General features: G+C 36.1%; 1 pseudogene; it reads left to right on the top strand.

Annotated features, from left to right (window-relative positions):
• The first annotated feature begins 14,119 nt into the window (after positions 1-14,119).
• LOC123793451 (protein LSM14 homolog A pseudogene) lies at positions 14,120-15,513 on the top strand (annotated as a pseudogene).
• The last annotated feature ends 3,366 nt before the right edge of the window (positions 15,514-18,879 follow it).

Consider the following 18,879-nt stretch of genomic DNA (forward strand, 5'->3'; position numbering starts at 1 on the left):
GCTTTTGAACTTTATGTAAATGGAATCAGTCAGTAAGTCCTTTTTTGTGTGTCTGGCTTCTTTTGTTCAACAACATATCTGTGAAAATCATCCACACTCTGATGAGTGGTAATACTTTGTTCTTGTTCACTGAGGTGTTATATCCCATTGTGTGAATATACCATCTGAGCTGTTTTCAGATTTTCACTATCATAAGGCTGCTGGTAACATTTTTTAGTATATTTTGGTGAAATAAGGAATAATTTTTTAGTAGAGGGTCATATATAACTAGAAACAGAATTACTGAATCATAGGTTAATCATAGGTTCAACTTTAGCAAATACTTACTTGTACTTGTACTGTTACTTACCTTAGATTTTTATTTAAATTATTGTTTTTAAATTTTAACAAATGTGTGATTGTATAATGGTTAATAGGGTATTTTAAAAAATATTTAAGCACTTTTACTTAAAATATATATATTTAATATCCATGAAATCACAGGTTTGAGGTGGTAATTATATTTTTTCTAATTTTTAATATAATAAATATAAAATTATTACAATACAACATATCCATCTGTCTAGAACTTTAAATAGTGTCGTATTAACCACATTTGTTCTAGATGATATGTTCCTAGGTCACTTTTCTGAGAACTTTTAACTTACAAGAGATTTCTCCTATATAATCAATATTTTCATTAAAATCAAAGGAAATTCTAAATAGTTGTGATTTTACAGCTGAAGTTTTGTGTTTTTTTTCTTCTTTAAAGAAAACATTTCTAAAATACTTATGTCCAACACTGTCATGACTTAATGAGACAGCCAGTTTGGGGATATCTATAATTACAATGTAACTCTTATACAGGTTTTCCGTCTAGTATTAGCTAAAGGTCTATGTCAGTCATATATGACTCCATGGCAACAGTGCAGAACAGGTGGTCACAGAACTGGGATTCTTAACGTCCAATGAAAGGACAGACCCTTGAAGTAATAGAGGCCTGGTAACTACTTCACATTCAGAAGCCAGGAGGCCACAATTGACCAGCAAAACCAGAGGGACAGGTAAAGGGTCTTGACCCACAGGGGGGTGAGGTGATGTCATCCCTAGGACAAAATAGATAGACAATCAGTACTCCTTAATACGTATAACAGGAAGGAAGGAAGGAAGGAAGGAAGGAAGGAAGGAAGGAAGGAAGGAAGAAAGGAAGGAAGGAAAGAAGGAAGGAAGTAAGGGAAAGGAAAGAAAGGGGGAGGGAAGGGAGGGAGAGGAGGGAGAGAGGGAGGAAAGGAAGGGTAGAGGGAGGAGAGAGGAGGAGCTAGAAAAGGCAAGGATGTAAGATCAGGAGGTGGAGAACTTCCTCTGCCCCCAATAAAAAGAAGTCACAGTCTCTTGTTAGTTTCTAAAACTGAGTCCATTTTTTGATCTATAACTCTATAACTGAAGAGTAGGTAAGTCTGTAAGAGGAAAAACCTTGCCACAGGTCCTTTTACAAAACTATCTATGGCCATTTACTCTGGTGAGTATACACTATGGAAAAGAGAGTTTGAGGGTTATTGGGCACAAAGTCTGATACCTTTACAGATTCAAAACATCTCTGCAACCCTCCATTTGTGTGGGAGCTTAAGAGTGCCATTTAACACATGAGGTTCTAGCTGAAGTCTCATTTATAATGTACCTGGTGGATACATGGACTCACCCCCTGGCTATTTTTTCAGTCTCTGAGTGCACATTAAAATCAATACACTTGGATAGTCCCCACATTGGGTCTCTGGCTTGTTTGTAAAAGTTATCATATTGAGAAAGGGAAAGGGAAGTTTTCAAATTAGTCCCTCCACTTCAACCACAATAGTAAACCTAAAACCATTTTGTATTCTAAGGGATGGGAACAACAGATATTAGTGCCACCACTAGAGAACTCAAATATTACCAAAGTGATGGTCCTCAGAGTATTTTTATTTAATTTGCCTATCTGACCTCGACAGACCCAGGCTGGGTCTGAGAGAATGATAGTAGAGGACTACAGGCTCAACCAAGTAGTGGTCTCAGTCACAACTGTTGTGCTAGATGCGGGGTGAGTGCTAGAGACGATTCACAAGGTGTCAGGAACATAGTAGGTGGCCACTGATTTGTAAACTATGTCTTCAGCTCCAGTCACCAAACAGGTTGCATTCATGTGGGACAGACAGTGTTTACTCAGAACTCTCAACGCTCCTGCCCACTTTTATCATATAGTCTGAAGAGATCTGGATCTCCTGGGTACCTCAGAAACCATGACACTGACCCAGGATGGCAGTCAGTTTACCTGTACTGGGCAGAACGAGAAAGAGGCAGATAGTGTGAAGGAGACCTTGATAAGACACAAGTGTTTCTGAGGGTGGGAGAGTAACAGTACGAAGATTCAGGAACCTGACTGTCCTGGCACCAATGACATTTCTGGGGGTGCTCTGGTCAGTGGTGTTCTCTCCAAAGTATAAGACAAATTACTGCATAATGCATGTCCCAGCACTGACAAGCAAGCATGGCACCTGTTAGGCCTTCACTGGTTCTGAAGAAATCACATTCTACTTCTAGTAATACAGTTTCAGTCCATGTACTTGGTGACATGGCAATTTTGGCTCAAGGACTCTGTCAGCCTTGACAAAACATTTTCAGAACTGCATGGCTTTCAAAGATCATCTTTTCTTCATTTTCCCCCACTTTCTTAAGAGAAAAAAACTGAATCATGGTCTGAAGATTCTTCCATCCTCCTCAGAAACTCTCCTCATTTGCCTTCACAGGCTGTTCCCTTAATAAATCCCGTGTGTACCTAACCTCATCTTGGAATGAGCTTCTTGGAGGACACAGACTAATTAGTGTGTGTTTTCAAGCACATCCTCAGCCATCACATATAATTTGGGGGAAAACTTTATATTCATCATTGCATATGAGTTTATCAGCTTTAATTTTTTGGATGTGTTTTTGTGTTGTAGACATATAGTAATAAAAACCAAATAGTAGCTTCTAAACCAGCCAAAGTACCATGAAGAGAAGAGGGCAGAGTGGATATAGAGCAGAAGATGAATGACTCCTAACTATTTTAGGCTGTATCATTGGCAGACTATTGCAATTTTAATAAGGTAATTTTGTTTTAAAACTTTGTTTATTAGTGCAGCATTCTCTAAAGTAAACAATTTTCTTCTTTTACATGATAGATAAAAATGGATGTAAAATGATTTATTTTGAAAAATACCTGCAGACATTTATTTGGTTTTAAGTGTCATCCACTTGCCTTTGAATATTTCCATTATTTGTCCAGTGCCTGAGAGGATATGTACCTTTCTATTTTCTTATCATTTTGACTCAGATTCAATATTTTCAAAGCAGTTGGTTTGGTGTTGAGGGTTAGGCTTTAGTCACAGAACAATACCAAGACTGCTTGTTCACAGAGTTTTGAGCCCAAAAGGCTTTTCTCCTTGGTTAGGGTAATTTTGTCATCAGCACATTCTTTCGTATCACAATTCAGAGTATATAGTATATATTTTGGGGATCTATTTAATGATAGATAAATTATAGATTAGATTAACTAGATAGATAGCTAATGCATGAATACACAGTATCTCATTTGAAAATACCCATAACTTACAGAACATTACAGAGAGTCTTATGCCCAAATATGCCCAACGTGTCAAAGCCTTTTTGTTTTAGTTCAGATTCACTGTTATTTTGATTACAGATTTTTGAGACTTCATACACATTATATTTCTATTCTTCATACAAAGCAGATAAAAAGACTTAAGAAATCCACCATCAGGTAAAGGTGGATATCTACTCTCCTTTTTTCCCCCAACACTCTACAGAAAATTCTCTTGGTTTTTCCTCGGTGCAGAGACAGCTTCCTTCCTCTTCCTGCTTCTTGTACCCTTTTCCAGGAAAGAAAGAGAGACTGAGAAAAGAAACATTTGTAGCTTAACCCAGGGAGCATTTGTCTTCAGAACAAAGGTTTTCTCGGCTCATTCTGATGGTAAATATACCACAATACAATCTATCCTTGAAAGGGAGGCCTTCGAGAGTCGAGCTGTGCTGGTCCGGGCACATGCTTGTGTATCTAATTGAACAAGTGCTTTCAGAGAATCTGTTTAGTCACAGTGCGGAGAGGTGTCACCAAGGGAGGATTTTCAGAAACAAAGATGAAATTTTAAACTCTGATTTCTGCAGCTATCTTTCCAGTGGTTTTGGAGTTGAGCAAGAGACAGAGGAATTACATATTGATAATTTTAAGCCCAACTCTAAAAACCTGATGGTACAGCAGCCGCGTCACGACAATGAGGCAACAAGAATGGGAACAAATCAAATGCAATTAAGCTGGTAAAAGTGAAAGACAGAAGGAACCTGGATGACAGATAGAACACTGAGTCACTGAAACAACGACAGTAATCGCCTCACTCCAATTTCCACATTTTTCACATTTTATGACAAAAGTAAACATTCTCTTTACTATTAGTTAGGTTTTCTATTACTTTAAGTCGAAAGCAATAGGTACACATAAAGAGTGTTTGGACTTTCAAGACAAGTTTATATTTATTCATTGATTCATTCATTCATTCAATGATTTTACATATTTTACGTTACTTTATTCTATTTTACATAAATTACTTTGGAATATTCTTATTGATTTTGTGTCTCTTTTTACTAGAGTGGAACATTATTTTCTGTTGTGCCACAGTGCTTAGAACACTGTCTGGTATAAAGTGGGTGCCTAATAATCATTAGTGAGTGAATAAGTAATATATTATTAAGTAAATTATCTGCTATCAACTAGGCATACAAGGAAAACATGAGGTAAGATATGGGAAAGCTCGTAAATATAAATGATGTATTTTAGTTGTGGATAAAAAGAATGAATCTGGTACAATATAAGGAACAGAGTTTTCCTCTTCATGAGTCATTGATTAGAAAATACTCTTATGTCATCTTCATGGGTATCAGACTTCTCTATTTTAATGACTTTCTGAAAGATAATTGAAATACAGCAGATAATTAATAATAATTGATCAGTTTGGGAAGATACATATGCTGTGAAACCTTCACAACAATCAGGAACGCAAATTTTTCTATTACCCCAAGAAATTCTTTTCTTTTTTTTTTTTTTTGAAGCAAACTCTTTACTTTTATTTGATAACATCTTTATCACTTCCTCATTACAAAATAATTTCATGGTAATTATCTGGATAATTGCATAAGAGCTCCATTTTTTTTGACTATGTGAACAATAACATACCCAAGGAAGTTCTTTATGTTTTTTTCTAATCCCTTTCCTTCCTCCATCTGTATCTGCACGTAAAAACGAAATTGCTTTCAGTCATTCTAAATGAGTTTGCATTTTCTCTAAATGTATATAAATGGTTTATATAGCATGCATTCCTTTTTGCCTGACTTCTTTTCCTCAGCAAAATAATTTTAAGATTCATCTGTGTTGCTGTGTATCACTAGTTATTTGTTAATTGCTAAATAGCAGCCCGTTGTAAGAATATATTATAATTTGTGGACAATTGGGTTATTTATAGTTTTGAGCTATTGCAAATGAAGTTGCTATAAATGTTTTTGCATACTCTGTGCTTGGTTCAGATATATGCTTTTGTTTCTCTTGGCTAAATATCTATGAGTCAATTGTCTCAGTCATAGGGTAGGATGTGTTCAAGTTGTGAGAAACCATCAAAGATTTTCCAATGTAGTTGTACATTTTCACCCTCCCTTTAGCAGTATGAGAGGGTTCATTGTCCCCCACCCTTGTCCACACCTGTTATGTTCTGGATTTTGAACTTTTGAACCATTTTAATAGGTATGAAGTAGTATCTCACTGTGGTTTTACTTTGGATTTCTTTGATGGGCAATGCTTTCAATCATCTTTTCATGTTCTCACTGGCTATTTGTATTCTTCTTTTATGAAGAATCTGATAGGGGCGTCTGGGTGGCTCAGTTGTTAAGCATCTGCCTTCGGCTCAGGGCGTGATCCCGGGGTCCTGGGATCGAGCCCCGCATCTGGCTCCCTGCTCCTCTGAGAGCCTGCTTCTTCCTCTCCCACTCCCCCTGCTTGTGTTCCCTCTCTCGCTGGCTGTCTCCCTCTCTGTCAAATAAATAAATAAATAAATAAATAAATAAATAAATAAATAAATAAAATCTTAAAATAAAGAATCTAATAAAATATTTATTTGTTTTTACTACATTGTATGTCTTTGTATTGAATTATGAAAGCTATTTATATATGCTGTATACAAGTTCTTTGTTGTATATGTGTTATGAATATTTTCTCCCTCACTCTGTCTTATCTTTATTTTCTTAGTGGTGTGTTTTAAAGAGCAAAAGATTTTAATTTTGCTGAGATCCATTTTTTTTCTTGTATGATTTTTGCTCTTTTTTTATTCTAAGAAATATCTGCCTACTTTAAGATTGCAAAGTGTCTATGGCCATACCTCCCCGAACACGCTTGATCTTGTCTTAAGGTGATAAACATTTCTCCCTATGTTTTGTTGTAGAGTTTAATGCCTTAGGTAGTAGGTTTTATATTTAGGTATGATACATTTTGAGTTCATTGTTTTGCATAGTATGGTATAAAAATTAATGTTTATGTTTTTTGTTTTTTTTATAAATGCCAATTCGATCTAGTTATATTAATAAAAGAGATCTTCTTTTCCTCCCCTTAATTGTCTTTGAATCATTGTCAAAAACCTCTGTTCTGTCCAGTGAGCTATATTATTGCTATGCTTTTGCCAATGCCTGTCTTAAATGTGGTAGCTTTATAGTAAGTCACGAAATCAAGTACTAGAAGTCCAACATTATTCTTTTTAAATTTACCTTGGTAAATCTAAGTGCTTTCTCAAATTTTAGAATCATCTTATCACTTTCTACAAAAAAACATCTTGATGTAATTTTGATTGGTATGAGTTGAATTTATAATAGATCAGTTTGGAAGAATTGTTATCATAATAATAGTAAGTCTTTTGCTCAGTGAACTTGATACATGGAGTCATTTATCTATTCTTTAATTTCTTTTAGAAATGTTTGTAATTTTCAGAAAAGTGATCTTGGATTTGTTTTTGTGGAATTTTTTCCTAGGTATTTTACATTTCTGATATTGCCAAAAGTAAGATTTTTTAAAATATCATTTCCAATTGTTTTATGTGGGTATATTAATATTTAATTGATCATTTTATATTAGCCTTCTATATTCTGACCTTGTTAAATTTAATATTGAGTTCTAGTGCCTGTTTTGTGGTCTCTGGAATTTCGTATGTATGCAAATCTGTACATAGAGAGTTTTCTTTCCTCCTTTCTGGTCTTTATGATTTTTTTCTTGCCTTATTGCCATGATTGGAGTCCCCAGTGAAATGTTGAATAAGAAGTAGTGAAGTAGCTATCTTGCCTTGTATTTCATTTCAAAGAAGAAATTCATATTCCATTTATATTAATTTAACAAATTCAGAAAAATCATTGATGTGTGCATTGAAAAATACATGTAGGAATTATTTATAATGAAATGTTTTTAATGAGAAAAATATTTAAATGGCTCAAATATAATCAACCAGATAATGGATATATATAATACATATTTAGCAATTAAACTGAATTGAATTGAACTATATGAATCGAGTAGATGAACTAACAATAGTTTGAATGGGGAAAAAATCAAGTCACAGAAGACTACCTTAGCATGATATCATTTACAAAAAGATCAAAACCAGGTGAAACTGAACAGCAGAATTTTAAGGACTAAGTATATAATGGTAAAATCTTGTTTTTTTTTAATCAAGGGAATGATAAACACAGATTTAACGGTTGTGGCTACACCTGAGAGGTACAAAGGGAAATGTGATGAGAAAAATATACATAGGGTTTTTTTTTAAGATTTTCTTTTTTTAAAGTAATCTCTACACCCAACCAGGGGCTCTAACTCACAAACCCAAGATCAAGAATCACGTGCTCTACCAACTAAGCCAGCCAGGCGCCCCTACATAAGGATTTTTAATTATTAATAGTGCTTTATTTGGCAAGTTTGATGGTGGGTACATGTGTAGTTTTTTGTTGTTATTATTTGTGATTAACAGTTTATTCAAAAAAATAGTTGTTAACCATTTGGTAAGTAGTCGAATGTGACTTCTAGATCTGATACCTAACGGGTGTCTTGGTAGCATTTATGTATCATGAAAGCCAATTAATTCATGGTCTTAAGTCTAAAAATAAGCTTTCTAACAAAATTTCTAACTCTTAATATGATTAATTTCTATGTAGGATAGCCTTAACAAAAATCTTTTGTGTGTTTAAATGACACTTACACATGCGGGTATGCATTTAAATGTCAAAAATGTTCATGACCAAACACCTTCTAAGAATATAGTACTATTTACATAGTTATAATTAGGTGATAAACAAAACAAAAAATGACTGAAAAACGTAAAAGATGTACTTGTTTTCTCTTCAAGGTGGACAAATGGGTTCTTGGGCTTCATATGATAAACACGCTTGTGAATAAATCTTTGAAGTTGACCAATAGCAAAATACAAAATCACATTAATCCATATATGTTATGGAAATTGAATGCAGCAACCTGAATCCTCTAACATGGGATAATTATAAGTACACTTTAAGGTACAAAGTTTCTCACATCTTACAGGCGTGGACCTCCTGTGTACTACTTTGCGCAGCTGTGGTGCTGAAGTTAAAAATAAATGCTGCAAACAACTTCTTTGAATTTGAGTTTGAAAAAAAAATCACAGTTATTTTAGTGCCTGTATATTTAAAGGAACAAAATTAACAATGGCTTTAAAATGTTAAACAGGCAAACAAAAAAGTGATCCACACCTTGCTTAAAAGGTATGAAAATAAAAGAGACACAAAACAAAGACTGAGGTAACTCAGTTGATTACTGGCAAGTTGCTGAGTCCTATGGGTAGTGTACCTGGTGAGATTACCATCCCCACATGCCCAAGCCTACCAGGGGTCCAACACGTCCTAGATATCCAATCCATAGTTCTCCCCATTCCTGCATGGGTTCCCACATACTTGTCTAGAAGATTCTCCACATTCACAAAACTCGACCTAAATATATATCTTGTGATGCCTCATGTCTAAGCTAATAAACACTATAACATGAGGAATGAAGACCTCCAGTTTTATTTTTATTTTATTTTATTTTATTTTATTTTTTTAAGATTTTATTTATTTATGTGACAGAGAGACAGCCAGTGAGAGAGGGAACAGAGCAGGGGGAGTGGGAGAGGAAGAAGCAGGCTCCCAGCGGAGGAGCCCCATGTGGGACTCGATCCCGGAACGCCAGGATCACGCCCTGAGCCGAAGGCAGACGCCCAACGACTGCGCTACCCAGGCGCCCCGAAGACCTCCAGTTTTAAAGCATACATTTCAAGAATATGTTCCTCAAGATGATTCAGTAAAACAGTGATTGCCAACTTCCAATAAGAAAGATAGAGTGTCCAGGTATATTGATTTGAGTACCAGATATTTACAAATTTTTGTTATGTAACTGTTTTCTCCTCTAAGAGATTAATTTACAACCAATGAGTTTGGATGAAGAGTTATATTTTCTCAAAGTAAACAAAAATGTAAATATCTGTTTAATATTCAGAGAGAACAGAAATGTATGCTCAGCTACTGCAACATCCATTCTCACCACACATAGGAGAAAGCTGACACTATGTGGAATTTAGTGATGTACCAAAGGTTCAAAACAAGTTGAGAAACCAGCTCTGGGTATTATGCCTCTTACATAATAAACCCTTTTGATTTACAGTATAAAAAGAAAGAAATTATGGAAGAAGTAGATAACTAGAAATAGAGAAGTACCTGGTATCACCTTTTGCCTTCTGCTTTTTTATCCTTTTAAACATAGTTTCTAAAATTGTTACTCCTTACTATTTCTATTCACATAAAAATCAGTTATCCCATCCAATATACTCTTTTATAATAACTTAGTGAAAAAAATCCATACCCATACAATTATTTCTAATGTCCTAGGGAATTTTATTTTTAAAACTTATTTTAAATTATAAAAAAGGAAAAGCACTTATATTTCTGTCGTATATAGTAGATTAGAAAATAGTTTTGTACTTTGGAGACTTAACAATATAAGTACATACAGAGAGACAATACTTCAAAATTGGGTATTGTTTCAGTGAGGCTTTGACAGCCCATTTTCTTAGTATTTTCATTTGTAATGAACCTTACTGAAGGGACAATGGTGTGTGGGGGGGGAAGCATCTTAGAAATGTTATTTGCCTTTCTACAATTATCTCTTTAAAAAAGTAACATTGTGCCTTAAGCGAAGGATTTTACAAATTAAAATTTTTGACTCTACTTTCATAGAACAATGCAGAGCTTTGACAGGTTCTCAAATTGCAACTATAACAATTATTTGATCTAACAATAATTGTGTTTTTTTGATAAAAAGGACAAAAATTTGCCTCCACGATGTTTGGGGTAAAGAAAAATGTATGAAATGTTTTATGCATTTATTGCTTAAATCCCTCAGTATTCTTATCAATAAGGCGTTCCTCAGTTTGTCAGTATAGAGTGTGTAAGGTTTTCACTGTGTCCTGAGAATTCCATTTAAAAGTCTGTATATTGAAATCCGTATTATGTCTTTTTGTTTTAGTACCATAGGAACATATAGTATTATTCATCATTATCTGATATATTTTCTTATAACAATTTATGTGATTCTTCTTCCTCTGCAGGTTTCCCAAATTTATTGAAGGAATTCTTCAATTCAATTTTATCTTCTTCCTTACTTTTCTGAATCTGAACTTTCAACACTTGGCATTATTGTTCCATAGACTCACTACACTTACCTATTTAATTCTTGCTTTCCCACCTAAAAAGCTTATTGCCTTATTGCTGTAAAATGCTTTATTGTTATTTTATGTCCGGGGTTAATATTTTCATTCTGACATCAGGTAGGGTTTTAAATAACCATTGAGTTACAAGTTAGCAGAAGTGATTTATGCTCTTAACTGCTTTCTATAGGTCAAACATGATATGCTCTACTATTATTTTTTCCTGTAAAATGTATGTCTTAGGCTGGGTTGCCACTGGCTATCAGAATCTGAGCCAAGAGTTTATTTCATAGGTGTCCCAGAGAGAGAATTTGGAGATGGGGAACAGTAAAACAAGCATGAGGAAATACTGTGGTGTGCTCTCCAGTTGGTTAAACAGGAGGCCACTGAGGCTCAGTCTTGCTTGGTCTTTTGAGGATCTGTCTAGATGTGCCTTAGAATGATCCACAGAGACATGGGAAAGGAGAGAATTTATCTTTGACCCCTATCAACTGTGTTCAAGGATTGCTACATAGAATGCCTCACACTTTCAAGACAAACATGATTGAGTGCTGGATAGGTTATGGCAGAAGTCCAGAGAATGGAAGGAAAGATGCATGGAGTAGTGAGTCAAGGGACTGTCAGTTACAACTGTGAGAAGCTGCTTGCTTAAGCAAGAGATGATGTAAAACGTGAGCTGAGATGATGTGACATGGGGTACAAGTGATGTCTGAGTCCAGAGGTATAAATAATTCATATTGCCATGTAATGAATATAACAAAATGCATTATCAAAACAATTCCATATTAAAGCAAATGTAAGACGACTCTGAAGGAGGGAGAGAAGACAGATGGCTAAAGATTTTGAGACTGAAGGAATAATTTGATTGTGAGTTTCCTGGGTTTGCTTTTTGCCTTGTGTGTCTCCAACATGGAGCTGAAAAAACTAGCAACCCAGAAGTATCAATGGACATAGATGATAAAGCCCCACAAAAGCCTTCCCTCTCTAGCCAAAGGACCAGGAAATATGCAACCAAGTAAGACTGGAAACTTTAAGGCAGAAACTTCTCTATTGAAGTCAGACATCACAGAAAAGAAATTGTGGCCCCATATAAGTCAGGTAGCAAAGACTGAGGGGGAGCTTAGTTTTTCATACTCTCCAAGCTATAATGAACCCTCCTCCCTACTTCCACCTTGGTGTTAGTGAAGACCACATGGGCAAACCTAGATTTCAATCCTAGCTGGAGGTAATGAGGTACCTTCTACCTTAGCCACTATAGTTCTCAGGGGAGGATGAAGACTTTCACAACCTCCAGTAGTAATGAGGCAACATGGCGGAGAACAGTAAAGAAGTATTCTTGCCATTCTAGGGAGATTATCGGTGTAGCCCTACAGGGGAGCAAGAATCTCCACATTGACTCAACAATAGTAAGGTCACCCCTTCATTAGGTGTGAATGAGGGAAAGTGGGTAAAATGGACTGTTATCTCCTCCTGGAAATAATAAGGTGGAACCTCCCCTTCTTCTGCCAACTCAATGTCAGAGTATGCTATCTAATACGGAAGATTTAAATGGGATCCAGATTCTATTAACATAAAACTCAAAGTGATCAGGTTTCAATGAAACTCACTCATCATACCAAGAACCAGATAAAACTCAAATTGAATGAATCAGTAGATGCCAACACAGAAATGACAGAGACATTAGAATTATCTGACAGAGCTTTTAAAGTAGTCATCATTAAAATGCTTTGATGGGCAAGTACTTGAAACAAATGAAAACAAAAACAAAGTCAAAAAAGAAATAGAAATTATATATAAGAACCAAATAGAAATTTTAGAAAAGGAAAATAGAAGAGTAGAAATGAAAAAAAAAAAAAAAAAGAATAAGTTCAACAGCAGAATGAATAGGGTTTCAGGGACCTTTGGGGCTATGATAAAAGTGGAAACATTTACATAGTAAGAGTCCTGGAAGGAGAGGGAAAAAAAGGTGCATGTAAGAAATACTTAAAGAGGTAATGGCAAAAGCTTCCCAAGTTTGGCAAAAAACATAAACCTACAGATTCAACAAAAGCAAATTTGAAAAAGTTAAACTCAAAGAAGATAGATAGTAAAGCTTCTGAAAATTAAGACCAAAACAAACAAACCACCTTAAAAGTAGTAAGAGAAAAAAAATCCTTATCTGTAGGTAAATAAATAAATAAATAAATAAATAAATAAATAAATAAATAATAGAAATTAAATGGCATCAGAAACTACCAGAAACTACAGAGAACATAGTTTTTTGGAGAATAAAAATGAAGTGACACATAATTTTTCCAGCATGCGGGGGGGGGGGGGGACGGAGGGAACTTAGAAAAAGATTGTCAACCCAGAATTCTACACCAAGCAAAAATATCTTTCAAGAATGAAGGGAAAAATCAAGAAATTAACACATTAGGACAAACTAAGAGAATGTATTGCAAACAGAAGTCCTCTAAAAGAATAGCTACAGAAAATTCTCTAACCTTTTGGAAAAGAAAAGAAGGAAAGAGAGAAAGGGAGAGAGGAAGAGAGAGAAAACTTGAAGTATCAGAAATATTAGTAAGGCAGAAAAAAGAACACGAGAGGCAAAAGTTGGGGGTACATATAATAGATTTTCTTTTTCTCAAGTTTTATAAATTACATTTAACATTGAAACAAAAATTAGGACACTGATGTGGTTCTAAGTGTGTGTACATAGAGGAAATACTTAACACAACTATATTATAAACAGGGGAAGATAAATTTAAGTAAATGGAGGTAAGATTTATATATTCACTCAAACTGGTGAAATTACAGTATCAGTACACTTTGATAATTTATTCATATGTAATGTAATTACATATTACATTACACATATTACATATTATATACTTTATATTATAATAAATACATATGTATTATATATAAATACATATGTATGTATAATACCTATAAAAACCACTAAAAAAGCTATACAAAGAAACACATGTAAAAAATCCACAGTTAGGGGCTCTTGAGTGGCTCAGTCACTTAAGCTGCAGCTCTTGAATTTTGCTCGGATCATGATCTCCAGATCCTGGGATGGAGCCCCACATCAGCCTTGGTGCTAAGGGGGGAGTCTGCTAGAAGATTCTCTCTCTACCTCCCCCTCTGCCCTTCCTCCCGCCACTCACAAGCTCGCTCTCTCTCTCTGAAAGAAATAAATCTTTCAAAAAATAAAAAAGTCTACATATAGAGGCAGCTGCTGCAGATGCCGACAGAGCCAGCAGGCTTGCAGAGCTCGACAGCGGTGTGGGATCTGCCTCTCATGAGTGGCCCACAGTGGCAGTGGCACCATGAATGGGGGCACCCCTTACATAGACAGCAAGATGAGCCTTATCTCCAAGATGGGGATCTGCTCCGAGGGCATCCTCTGCACCATTGACGTTGAGAACTCCACGGTAGCCCTTGCCAAACTTCGGTCCTTTTGTCCAGAAGACAGACCAATAATTCATCGAATACCACCTCCAGATGAAGTCTTTGAATACATCATGTTACACGGGAGTGATACTAAAGACCTCACTGTTTGTGAGCCACCTAAACCACAATGTTCTTCACCCGGGACCCAGCTATCATCTAGTTTCCACTAGGCTCATCTACTCCAGGCAGTGGGTTCCTATGGACCTTCCTGCAAGATGTCAACATACAGTCAATTCAGTCGAAGTTCATTAGTCGGGCAGCAGTTTGGTGCTATTGGTGTTGCTGGAAGCTCTTTGACATCCTTTGGAACAGAAACATCAAATAGTGGTAGCCTATTCCAAAGTAGCACGGTTCGTTCTGCCTTTACGTAGGATGCAAGATTTATAAAAACACAGCTATCTCAAGGTTGTTCAAGCCCTCAGCTAAACCCTTTGAGAAAAACCCCAACCATGAAACAAGCAGTAGAGACCACCTCTGCTCACTTACCTGCTCCAGCACCTGACGGGATAAGGATCCCTATGTCAATCAGGCCTTTACCATCTACCAGCCAAAAGGCAACAGAGAATCAAGAGCACAGGTGAGCTGAAGTACACAAAGTTTCAAGACCAGAAAATGAGCAACTCAAAAATAACAAAGTAACAAACAAAGAGTTCCAGGTGCTCTTTTGGCTCTAAGAAGAGAGCGTGAGGGTCATCGAGGCAGCAGGGGCTGATGTGGTGTTCAAGATGGTCCAATGAAATTTGAGGAACACTGTGACCTTGAAAGTGTGGACGCACATTTTAACGAGGAGGAAATTGACAGTTTTCTAATAAGCTTATATTCCAAGTCAATAAACTTGAGAAGCAGGAGAACCCTATAGATAGTGAAGCTAAAGGAGACTCAGAAGTTGATACCAAAACAGTGAGGAAATGCAGATGAAGAGATTCTCTTGGACTTCATTGCTATTATTACAAAAACAAATCCTTATTTGATAATATTTCTTGTGATGGTAATAGAGAACAGAGACCAACTGGGGCTAAAGAAAGAAGAGTACATGCCGAGACATTTGGAATTACACTTTGTCCAAACCATGGCTGTGGGGGGTACAGAGGCAGAGGAGGTCTTGATTTCTGTGGTGGCCAAAGGCATGGTGGTGACAGAGGTGGTACCTTCATCACCCCTGGAGGATTTCATGGTGGGCTCAGAGGAGGTCCTGGGGGGCAAGAAGTTTGCAGATTTTGATACAGGAAAGACAACGAAGTTGTTGCATCATGGACAAACAAGTCTTTGAAAATAGGCGAATTTCTAGCTCTTCATGGTCCTGAGAATTGGTTTCAGTCTTTGGGAAGAATGAAGTGAATCTGCTGTATATTTGTCACCAGTACTGGGTGTTTGTTTGTTTTTCTGCTTAACTTCAAAGATACAGTGCAGTTACTTTCGAGGAGAGGATGTTTAGGCTCATCTTAAAAAATGAACATTAAATACATTTGGAATAGCAGAAGGTTAAGTAATTTCTTATGTAAAATTAAACTACAACAGTACTTCAGTGGGACTTAGAAGTATTTTTTCATCACTGAAGGGATTTTTCTTTTTTTAAAAATTTTTTATTATGTTATGTTAATGACCATACAGTACATCATTAGTTTTTAATGTACTGTTCCATGATTCATTGTTTGTGTATAACGCCCAGTACTCCATGCAATACGTGCCCTCCTTAATACCCATCACCAGATTAGCCCATCCCCCACCCCCCTCCCCTCTGAAACCCTCAGTTTGTTTCCCAGAGTCCATAGTCTCTCGTGGTTCATTCCCCCTTCTGTTTACTGCCCCCCTTCATTTTCCCTTCCTTCTCCTACCAATCTCCCTGCTATTCCTTATGTTCCACAAATGAGTGAAACCATATGATAATTGTCTTTCTCTGCTTGACTTATTTCGCTTAGCATAATCTCCTCCAGTCCCGTCCATATTGCTGCAAATGTTGGATAATCGTTCTTTCTGATGACTGAGTAATATTCCATTGTGTATACGGACCACATCTTCTTTATCCATTCGTCCAAAGGGCATCTTGGCTCCCTCCACAGTTTAGCTATTGTGGACAATGCTGCTATGAACATTGGGGTGCATATGGCCCTTCTCTTCACTACGTCTGTATCTTTGGGGTAAATACCCAGTAGTGCAATTGCTGGGTCATAAGGTAGCTCTATTTTTAACTTTTTGTGGAACCTCCACACTGTTTTCCAAAGTGGCTGTACCAACTTGCTTTGAAAGGATTTTTCTTATCACTAAATTGTATTTTGTAATTTTAAGTTACCCGCAGATAGGGCCATGATACTGTGTTTTGAGCCACAGAAGGTTGTGTGTGCATGTGTGTGTCTGTATCTTCCTTCCTTCCTTCCTTCCTTCCTTCCTTCCTTCCTTCCTTCCTTCCTTCCTTCCTTCCCTCCTTCCTTTCTTCTTCCCTCCATCCTTCTTTCTTTCTCACTCTCTCCTTCCTTCCCTCTCATTCTCTTTTTCTTCCTTCCTTTCTTTCTTTCTTTCTTTCTTTCTTTCTTTCTTTCTTTCTTTCTTTCTTTCTTTCTTTCCTTCTTTCTTTCTGGAAATCCTGTAATATCCCTGTTGAGGTAGGTTATTTCATCAATTAATTAGGGTGCTGGATTGTAGAGAATTTTATCAGTCAACTATGTACACACAGTGAAATACTCTTCCTTGAGCAAAGACAACATTTATATAGCTGTAAAATTCCACTATATTCCATTGCCAAAGAAACATTAAGAACTTTGTATAGCTGTATAAAAAGTGACTAATTTTTTAAAAGAATAAACGTTTTAAAGTCAGCAAACATACTGTGTCCTTGCAGATGTGAATGTCTGAGGAGCAGAGCTATGGGTGGTGGGTCTTTATTAATGGCTTACCAGACTTGAGATTTTTTAAATTTTTATTTATTTTTTAATGTTTGGAACATAAATGAAGATTTGATACATTCTTCCATTATCTGAAAAGGATAAATTACCCACACTCATTGTAAGAACTTTATTTTATAGCAAATGGCATATGACAGGATTGGTCCAAATAATATTTTCAGTATATGAATGTAAGTAATCATAGATAAGAATGTACTTAGCTGTATCTTCAAATAAGGGCTCTCCTCTTTTTTAAAGACAATAAAACTGGGCATCAATTAAGCTGTTAAAAAAAAAATCCACAGATAAATCAAAGTAGAATTTTAAAAACAACTTTTCAAATAACTCACAAGAATGCAGGCATAACAAAACAGAGAAACAAACAAACAGAAAATAGAGAACAAAGAGAAAAAAAATAAAATTCCGGACTTTAGCTCTGCATTATTTTTATATTGTTGCTGTACCCAATTACCACAAGCATAGTGGCTTAAAACAACACAAATTTTTTTATCTTAGAATTCTGAGGGCCAGGGATCCAAAGTCATTCTCACCAGGATAAAGTCAAGGTATCAGCTTGGCTGGTTCCTTCCAGAAGCTCCAAGAGAGAATCTATTTCTTTGCCTTTCCTGCATTTCTTGGCTTGTGGCCCCATCCTTGCCATGGCATTACTTCATCTTCTACTTCCATCATCACATCTCTTTCTTACTCTGACCAACCTGCCTCCAAGTGTTAAAGATCTTTTTGACTATATTAGGCCCACTTGAGTAATGCAGGGTAAATTTGTCACCTCGATATCCTTAATTTAATCACATTGCAAAATTCCTTTTGCTACTTAAGGTAGTATATTCACAGGTCTGAGTCATTACGGTGTGGGTGTCCTTGGATGGGCATTATTTTTCTACCATAACCCTAGCATATCAATAATCATGTTAATATAAATGCTTAAAATATTTCAGTTAATAGAGAAAGTCAGAGTCAATTAAAAAAAGAGAGAGAGAGAGAGAGCAGGGACTCTGGGTGGCTCAGTCAGTTAAGCATTTGCCTTTGGCTTTGGTCCTGATCTTGGAGTCCTAGGATCAAGCTTGCATCTGGCTCCCTGCTAAGTGGGGAATCTGCTTCTCCCTCTGACCTTCCCCCTACTTGTGCTCTCCCTCTCTCTCTCTCTCTCAAATAAATAAAATCCTTTAAAAAATAAATTTTAAAAAAGCAAGCATTGTGTATCTAAATGCTCTCTGCAAGAGATTAATTTCAAGTATAACAAAATAGGCAGTTTGGAAATAGAAGTTGAAAAAATGTATATTATAGAAACATTAAAGGAAACAGGAATGGTTACATCAGGTAGAATAGATTTCAGATTAAAGACAGTTACCAGAGACAGGAGGATTTTATAATAAAACAGGGTAATCCCACCAATAAGACACAGCAAACCTGCAGAAGATGTGAAGCCAAAACTGATGGAACTGAAAGGAGAAACAGAAAAATTCACAGTTACATTTAGAAAACTTAACATCCCTCTATCAGTAATTGATAGAATAACTAAGCAAAATCAGCCAGGATATACAGGAACTTAAGAGCTCCATCAACTGCTATATAATCAAGAACATCCCACCCAACAACTGCAGAATATACATTATCTTCAATTGCTCCTGAAAAATGTAGCAAAATAAACCATATTTTGTGCCATAAAACAAACCCAAAAAAAAAATGTAAAGGATTTATATCAGTGTGTTCTCCAATCACAATGATATCACTGAAAA

Source organism: Ursus americanus, chromosome 8 (assembly GCF_024610735.1).
Source record: "Ursus americanus isolate L20-20 chromosome 8, mUrsAme1.1.p, whole genome shotgun sequence".
In the NCBI taxonomy this organism is placed as follows: Eukaryota; Metazoa; Chordata; class Mammalia; order Carnivora; family Ursidae; genus Ursus; species Ursus americanus.